This window comes from Salvia hispanica, chromosome 4 (assembly GCF_023119035.1).
Source record: "Salvia hispanica cultivar TCC Black 2014 chromosome 4, UniMelb_Shisp_WGS_1.0, whole genome shotgun sequence".
Lineage (NCBI taxonomy): Eukaryota > Viridiplantae > Streptophyta > Magnoliopsida > Lamiales > Lamiaceae > Salvia > Salvia hispanica.
Window position 1 is genome coordinate 10954901 of NC_062968.1, and position 8665 is coordinate 10963565.

Genomic DNA, 8665 nt, shown 5'->3' on the forward strand with positions numbered 1-8665 from the left:
TTGACCTCTTTGAAGGAGGAATTCTATTTTTCCGGATTTAATTTAATTCTTGGGATATTTATCCAAATTAAATCCAAAACCCAATTATTCCTTATTTTTATTGAGAAAAATCGAGCCCCTTATTTTCCTAGGTGATTTTCGAAAATCACCCATGTAGGGAAGGAAATATTATTTTGCTTGTGTAATTGATTCCTTACTTGATTTCCTTCCATACCTAGAATTTAAATATTCTACCAAATCTTTCCATACCTCAAGAGATCTTGCCATATCTTATTTTAGTTAATATCAAAAAAATCCATGCCTTATTTAAAAGGCATAGGAACGCCTATTTCAATCCCTAGTTGGGAGAATTCTTATTTTTATTTTTGCTCCGTGATAGATTATTCTACTCCGTAAAATATACCAAACAAAATCTTGGCTAATTAAAAAGCCTAATTTTCGAAAACTATGTGATTTTGCCCTAGAACTTATTTTTGGTATCTCTTCTTCCCTACTCCACAATATTTATTTTATTTAATTGTGGAGAATGAAATCTTTCCAAATAATCTATTTATTTACCTAAAGATTTTATTAAACTCTATAAATAAAGAGCCAAAAACCTAACCCTAGCCATCACATAATTTTCGCCCCCTACCCAAATTTTCGTCCCCTCTCTTCTCTCTACTCTCTCTCAATTTTCTTCTACTTTACTCCAATAATCCTTCATCCTTTGAGAAGAATTAGAGTTTGAGCCTCAAGATTTTTGAAGAACCAAGTCTTTACTTCGTTTCTACCGTTCGTTTTTCTTAAAAAGGTATTCTCATATTTATCTTCTTCTTTCTACTCGATTCCTCTTCTTTCTAACCGATTAATCGGTATTCTTGGACCCTCATGCATCTTATTGAGTGAAAGTGGGAAAAAAGGGATATGGAAAATATGTATGCATGTGTGCGTGTGTGGGTGCGTGTATGCACGTGTGTGTGTTGTGTTTGTGTGGTGTGTGTAAGATGGCAAAATACTCTTGTGTGACATATGTTGATGTTAGATCTAGAATTGAGATGCGAATGGAACTTATGCGATGAACATGATCTTGATTGATTAATGATGATAAAATAGATCGGTGGGAAGAGGGAAAAACGTTGAGACATGCATGAGTTAGGAGTTTGTATTGAATCTGATTTGTGATATATGCCTATGTGATTAAAAAGGTGAAACCTCAGTTGCGAAGCCGGATAACAAGGGAAAGAACATACTTTATGTGCGAACCTAAGTTGCGAACCTAAGCAGTCGAGGTGGGCTTTACTCTTAAACTCTTTTATGTGCAAATTTATGAATGTAGAGAAATAAGGGTGGTTTAACTGTTATGCCATGCCTATGTCTTTTTTGTTGTGATATTGTGCGCCTGATGCCCAGTTTGAGAGTTCGCTCCATTGGCCATAGGGCTATGGATATGTTTAAACGAATTCGGGTCTGAGTACGGGCCGCAAACCCTACCGGGCTGTATACACGAGGGGATCGGGAGCCGTCCTTGCTAGTCGGCCGGTCTCGTGGGCGAAAAGTGTGGCCACAATTTCGTCGCACCATGGAAATGTTGAGATTGTGGAAATTGATGAGGAAAGTGGGGAGTTGTTCGACTGGCCAGTCTATGGAAAATATATTTTGTGATACTCGTGATATTATCTTATAACTGCTTAAAACTCGAGTTCACTTGGTAAGGGTGGCATAACTTATAAAACGTTTTGGCAACGAGTTCACTGAGTATTTCAAAATACTCAGCCCTGCATGTGTTTTCCTTATGTGCAGGTTGAACAATGACGAGCGGTGGCGGGTGTTGAGCATGATAACTAATTAAGATGGATGTTTTGAACTTCAAGCATAGTTGTGTCTTCATACATAGCTGCTCTTTCTCTTGGTCGTTTTCCGCTGAAATTATTTTGAAACACTTTAGTATTTTTGAATATTTTTGCACTCTCCTTTCGGTTTAGAGGCCTTAGACTATCTTGTGGTTTTTATCTTGGAAACTATGTCATACTCTTGAGATTTTTGGATCGTAATTTATGATACCTTCCTTTTTCGTATTTAAGTTTCTAGGTTAAGTTGTTGTTTTAAATGCTCTGATAGTTCCTTTAAATTTCTGGTCAAAACTCTTTAAATGAAACCCTAGCCTATTTTGAATTCTTTAAGTCCGTTTTGGTAGCAGTCGCCGCATTTATTGTACCCTAGGAAGGCGGGCTGTTACAATATAGTTCGGAAATGTTTGAAAATTTCAGTTTGATTCGGTTCGGATATTCGGTTTTCAGTTTTTTTCTCACCCCTAACTTCACTTAAAAAACTCCTAAAATATCGTTTCACTCAAGAATATGGACATGAGTGGGACGGAGGGTGCAATAAAAGTTGCTTTAAAATAGTTATAGTTTTAGTTTTTGAAATTAGTGTAGTGCGTGTCTATCACATTTAAAAATTGATATCTTACTTCTATTTTGTAATTAAGTAAATAAAACGTTCTTAGCGAAATTCAAGTTTTCACTCTTTCTTTTTTTATTACTCACTCCGTCCGCGATTAGGAGTCTCATTCCTATCTGGCACGTGTTTTAAAAAATATTAAGAAAAGTGGGTGGAAGAATCCCCACTTGTATATATTAGTTTTAAATGATATGTGAGTGAAATGAGTTAGTGGAATGTGGGGACCTCTTTACCATTTATAATAATTATGAAGTGGGACCCTTATTCATGGACAGACCAAAATAAAAAAAATGGAATTCATATTCGAGGACAGAGGGAGTATTTTCTTTTCAATTCAATTATGAATATATTTATTGTATAACAATTTAAATATTTATTTTCTTATAAAAGTTAAGAATGAAAATATGAAAAAATGTCATGGATTTGATGTCTAGTTGTGATTAGTTGAAAAATAATCACATGGACAGCTTGTGACAACCTTGGAAATAATACAGGAGACTTTAAGAGTGGACTATCATAGTCTAATTAATACGTGCAGCTTTCTTACATTCTCGGTTTCACCTAAAAACCAAAATGTCAGTTTCAGTTATTCTCATATTTCTCTGTTTTTTCTGGGAAATCTTAGTTAACCATGCCAGCCACATTCCTGCTACTACTCTGCTGCCTGACAGCATTGCCATTTCCTGCGGCTCTTCGGGCAGTTTGGCCACGCTTGATGGACGTGTTTGGATGGGAGAATCTGGATTCCAATCCACCTTCTTACTGCAAATCAATGGTAAACTTTCCAACTCTAGACCCATCCACCAACTTCCTTCATTTGATTCTGTACCCTGCAACACTGCTCGAGCATCTCGACAAACATTCAGTTACGTCTTCCAAGTCAAACCTGGACAGAAATTCATCCGCATGCACTTCTATCATGACTCATAGAAGGGGTTCAAGAGGTCGGAAGCTCTGTTCACTGTAAGAGCAGGCCCTTACACACTCCTCAGAAACTTCAGCACAGCTCTTGCTGCTGATGATCTCGGTGCAAAACACATCATCAAAGAGTACTGTGTTAACATTGATGATGGACGGGCTTTGACTATAACATGTTTCCCAGCTCGAGGGACAACGGAATCAGATGACTTCTATGCCTTTGTCAACGGTATTGAGGTTGACTCCATGCCAACTGGTCTTTATTTCACTCCCGAAGAGGAGTTGGGTGCACTTGTTGTCGGCCACAAGTACAGATTCTACATAGATAATAGCACAGCACTCGAGCTGGTTCAACGGTTGAATGTTGGTGGAACCTATTAGAGTTTGTATACTAGAAATCACGTTTCGAGTGATTGAATACTGTAAAACTCCTATTTTATTTTCCAATAAATAAAACAGATTATTTTTGTCATAATGTTGTTATGTTTTACATTTAATGGATGTTAATGCATGTTTAAATGTATAAGTTAACTTAACAAAGTCTAAGTCTTTGTTTTAGTAGACCGGTTGTGGGCGTCGTCCACTTTAAGGTAATGCGGTCAGTTCTAAACAAAGAAAAAGATGAATTTCACAACCTAGATGGAATTTGACTATCCATCGAGAAAGGTTGCAATGTCAGTCCGCATATTTCTAAGCCTTACTGAAATAAGATGACATTGGTGTGGTATAGCACTGAACGGATCTAACAGCAAGACTTGCCTTAGGCTATCTACTGAAAGGCGAGGTCTTGATAAATATTTATTTCTTAATCAATGTAGGTTAGCATTGAGAATACGGTATTGATTATGCACTACTTTGACTTATCAAATGGTGCGGGTTTTTCGTAACCCAATGATCCTGATATATTGGGTAGTGGTGATCAATATCTAGCGGTGCTAGGATTGCTATTATATTGAATCGTGCGCGAGCTGAGTCTCGTTTGATAATGTCCTCAAGAGGAGCGCGAAACAAGGTTTTATTATTCGGAACCTAGCTAGTTGGAGTGTGATTACTCTATGAATAATAAATAAGCGTTTCATGCTAAGTCCACTCTTGGAATTAATAAGAAGTTAATTAATTAAGTTAATAGCAGACATTAATTAATTAATGGACATTTTAATCTTAAGCACGGAAAATGAAAGATAAACGGAAATCCGGATTACTTGTAATTTCGGATTTGGATGGGGAGAGTTCAATATTACTTCTGTAGTGGCTGCTCGTAATATTCCAATTATAACTTATATTAAATTGTGGGTTCAATTTAATTAGTAAAAAGTAAATTGGATGAGCCCATATCCAAAACCTTCCATAGATCCCTGTCTGGGCCCAAAAGGAACTTAATATAAATAGGAGAATAAAGGAGACAAAAAACACAATTTTTCATCATTGTAATTTTCGAAAATTCCCCTCCCCAGCTGAGGAGATTTTCGAATTCCTCTCCTATTCCAAAAAGGATTTCTTCTGTCTTCTTTATTTAAGTCCTAGTATTCTAGTAAGATCAGCCCACACTGATATTGGGATACAGTTCGGGAACCAGAGAGAAGATTTGTGGTTTAGTACTCAAAGCATCACGTGGAGAAGAAGCTAGCCATCTTCAATTCTTTGAAGAATTAATTAGGTATTTTCTGCTCCGTAGAAAAGCATGTTTTAGGTTTCAAATATTCTTAAAGCATGATTAATTCAAGTTATGAGCATGATACATGTGATAATTACGCGAATAGCTTTTGTCTAAATAATCTACTAAATAGATCTAATTTTTATGTGATTAATATATACGCCCGCTTCCGCTGCCAGTTCCAACAGAACCTCCATCTCACCAGCTCAAGATTCCCACCTGTACCGCAGATGGAACGAAGACTCCAACTTCCTGCTCGAAACAGGTGCTCTTTCTGCCAATACTTTAACTACAGTTAGTTATGCAGACATAAGTGTATCAAACGACAAGGATAATGCTTGCAGACAATAAATTGAATGCCAGTAGTCTTACATGGAACCTACCAGTTCAATTAGGATCCAGATACCTAATTAGGCTCCATTTTTCAAAGTTTGAACAGCAGAGAGCGGAGAGTAACAACAGAGACTTCTCTGTTCTCATAAATAATCAGATTGCCGAGAATAATGCCAATGTTATTAACTGGGGTGGAGTATCTGGAGTCGCAGTCTACAGAGACTACATTGTGATGATGCAGGGAGATAAAATGGAGGGCAAGTGTTACATTACCATCACATTCCAGCCAAAGTTTGAATCGAGAGATGAACAATTCCATGCCACATTGATTGCTTTAGAGGTTTTTAAGCTGAGCAACCCCGACAATATTCTAGCTGGAGCAGGGCCAGTTCCTGAGTTGCAGCATTCAAAATCAACACCAGAGAACAAGAAATCCAAACCAAGTTACCATACTAACTGAATCTCCACTGTACTGACAGCTCTACTAGCCTTACTGAATGTTGCAGTTTACACTCTGAGAAAATTTTCAGATTCTAGTTCCCGAAGGAAGATGAGATCATCCCTGGTGGAAGATCTCGATGCCGTCAGTTTTCTATTGCTGAAATTCGTTTGGCAACCAACAGTTTTGATCCTAAGTTTCAAATTGGCAGTGGGGGATATGGCAGAGTGAATAAAGGGAGTATTGACAGTGGGGCTACTGTTGTAGCAATCAAGCGACTGAAAACAGATTCCCGGCAAGGGGAAACTGAGTTTCAGACTGAAATCAAGATGCTATCTAAGCTCAGGCATGTGCATCTTGTTTCGTTAATTCGCTACTGCAATGATGGTGAAGAGCGGATTTTGGTTTACCAGTATATCACCAAGGGAACACTTGCTGACCATATCTACAAAGCCCACAGACATGGAAGGGCAAATCCTCCTCTTCCTTGGGAACTTCGACTTAAGGTCTCAATTGGAGCTGCGCGTGGACTATATTATCTTCACTCACGACATAGGATCATACACAGGGATATAAAAAGCTCAAACATTCTGCTGGATGAGAATTGGGTAGCCAAGATCTCAGATTTTGGGCTGTCCAAAATGGGACCACCAAATTATTCATTCAGTCATCTTACTACAAATGTCAAAGGAACAAATGGGTACCTAGATCCAGAGTACTTATCAACTCGTAAATTAACGGAAAAAGCAGATGTCTATTCATTTGGAGTTGTTTTATTTGAGGTTCTGTCTGGAAGACCAGCAGTGAACATAAGAGCTCACGAGGAGCAATACAGCCTAGCTGGATGGGTTCTATATTGCATAAGAGAAGGAAAAATGGATCGACTCATTGACAGTAGCTTGATGGATCAAATTTCACCTGCTTGTTTAAAAGTGTTTGTTGGAATTGCAGGAAGATGTTTACGCACTCAACCCCGGGAAAGGCCAGCAATGGCTGATGTAGTGATGGACCTTGAATTAGCTTGGGAATTACAACAGACCACAGATCCAACAGAAGAGGAAAATGGTGGAATTATTAATTCGATGGATGGCATAAGTTTCCCAAAGGAAGAATTAGACAAGACTATCACTGAAAATAATCCCAGCTCCAGTTAACTAGTGGAGACAGTGATCAGAAGAATGGAAAAAAGAATGCTAAGGATAATGGTGCCATCAATAATTTAACACAAAGATGGTGGTGGGATCCATTTGGGATTCTACCAAGACAGCCATCCAAGTCAAAGCCACGTGAGGTAATCCACCAGTTTTCCTTCCAGGAGATTCAGAAAGCCACAAATAATTTTCACAACAATCTCATGATTGGTTATGGAGGGCTGGACAAGGTCTACAAAGGATATCTATATTTAGAAGGTGCTAAAAAAACTGTAACAATCAGATGCTCAAGAGCTACCTACTGATTCCCGAGTATTCATGGCACATGAGTTGCAAACAAAGAAAGAGATTCAAAGGACATCTTCACCACTTCAAGATTATGTTGTCTCTCTAATCGGGTACTGCGAGACAGAATAGACATGACTCTTGTATACGAGCACACGGCAAATGGGACACTCTATGACCATCTGATGATGCTTCAAAGGATCCCATTCCATGGAAGCGGAGGCTTGAAATCTGCATTGGAGCAATTCGAGGTCTAAGATTCGTTCATTCAACAGTCCAGCAGGCAATGCTTCATCGTGACTTGAAGTCAACAAACATCTGGTTGGATGAGAACTGGATTCCCAAGGTTTCTGGATGGGGTCTGTCCAAAAAGAAGGGAAACAATCAGGTGCAGTCAATTATCAGGAGTAACTGGGGGTATTTGGATTCAGATTATGTGGTGGGGAACAGTTAACGGAAAAGTCTAGTTTCTATTCATTTGGTCTGATTTTGTTCGAGGTGCTGTTTGCTGAAAAAGAATCAAACCGCTGGTTGGATAAGGATCAAGTACTTCTAGCCCGGTGGATTAAGTCATGCATGAGGAATAACTTTCCTGGTTGTATTGATCCCTTTCTAGTTGGGAGGACAAGTCCAGATAGCCTAGAGATTTTCTCAGAAGGTGCTGACAGATGTCTACTGGATTATGGAATTGGCCGTCCATCAATGACAGATATAGAGGCAAGACTTGAGGCCGCATTACGGCTCCAAGAAGAAACAGAAGCTAGCAAGGGGATCCAACCGCGAAGGAGCTGAGCTAAGCAAGAGGTTCAAGAATGCTTCAATGCACCAACACAAGTCGAATGTAGTTCGTAAATCCACATGTATGCTTTTAAGTATTTAACAAATATCAGGGTGAAGAATGGCACCCAGAGATATAGAATAGACGACCGACACATACCCTTATCTCATGCACTGCCATTACCATATCCATTTCAAATTTATTCTAATGATTTTCAAATGTTCAATTGCATTGTCTCGCGTTACGAACAATACAGGTTTAAGTCCTCAGGTGCAGCTAGTGCCATAAAACATAAAACAAAATTAACTTTTAAATTAATCAAGAATCAGCAAAAGACTCTAATTTACCTTTAATATCATTCTTCAAGACTCGATTGAATCCAGATGCACGACCTAAACAAGTGCAATTTCTAGAACGATGTTAGATTATAAGAGAATAAATGAAAAGGAAATTATATTGCTTTAAATTGACATTAATTATATATATTCTTGCATTCGCTTAGCGCTTCGAAAACATTCTTAAGAGTGAAAAGAAAATCGAAAGTTACATCAAATCTCGATTCCTTGGCCCCAATATCAGAGAAGCTAGCACGACTCAGTTCAATATTAATGCTAATGAATTAATAATCGATAAATGGAATCGACATCCTCGAATCATAACTTACT

The 8665-nt window shown here is 38.2% G+C and overlaps 1 pseudogene; it reads left to right on the plus strand.

Annotated features, from left to right (window-relative positions):
- The first annotated feature begins 3015 nt into the window (after nt 1-3015).
- LOC125220346 lies at nt 3016-8014 on the plus strand (annotated as a pseudogene).
- The last annotated feature ends 651 nt before the right edge of the window (nt 8015-8665 follow it).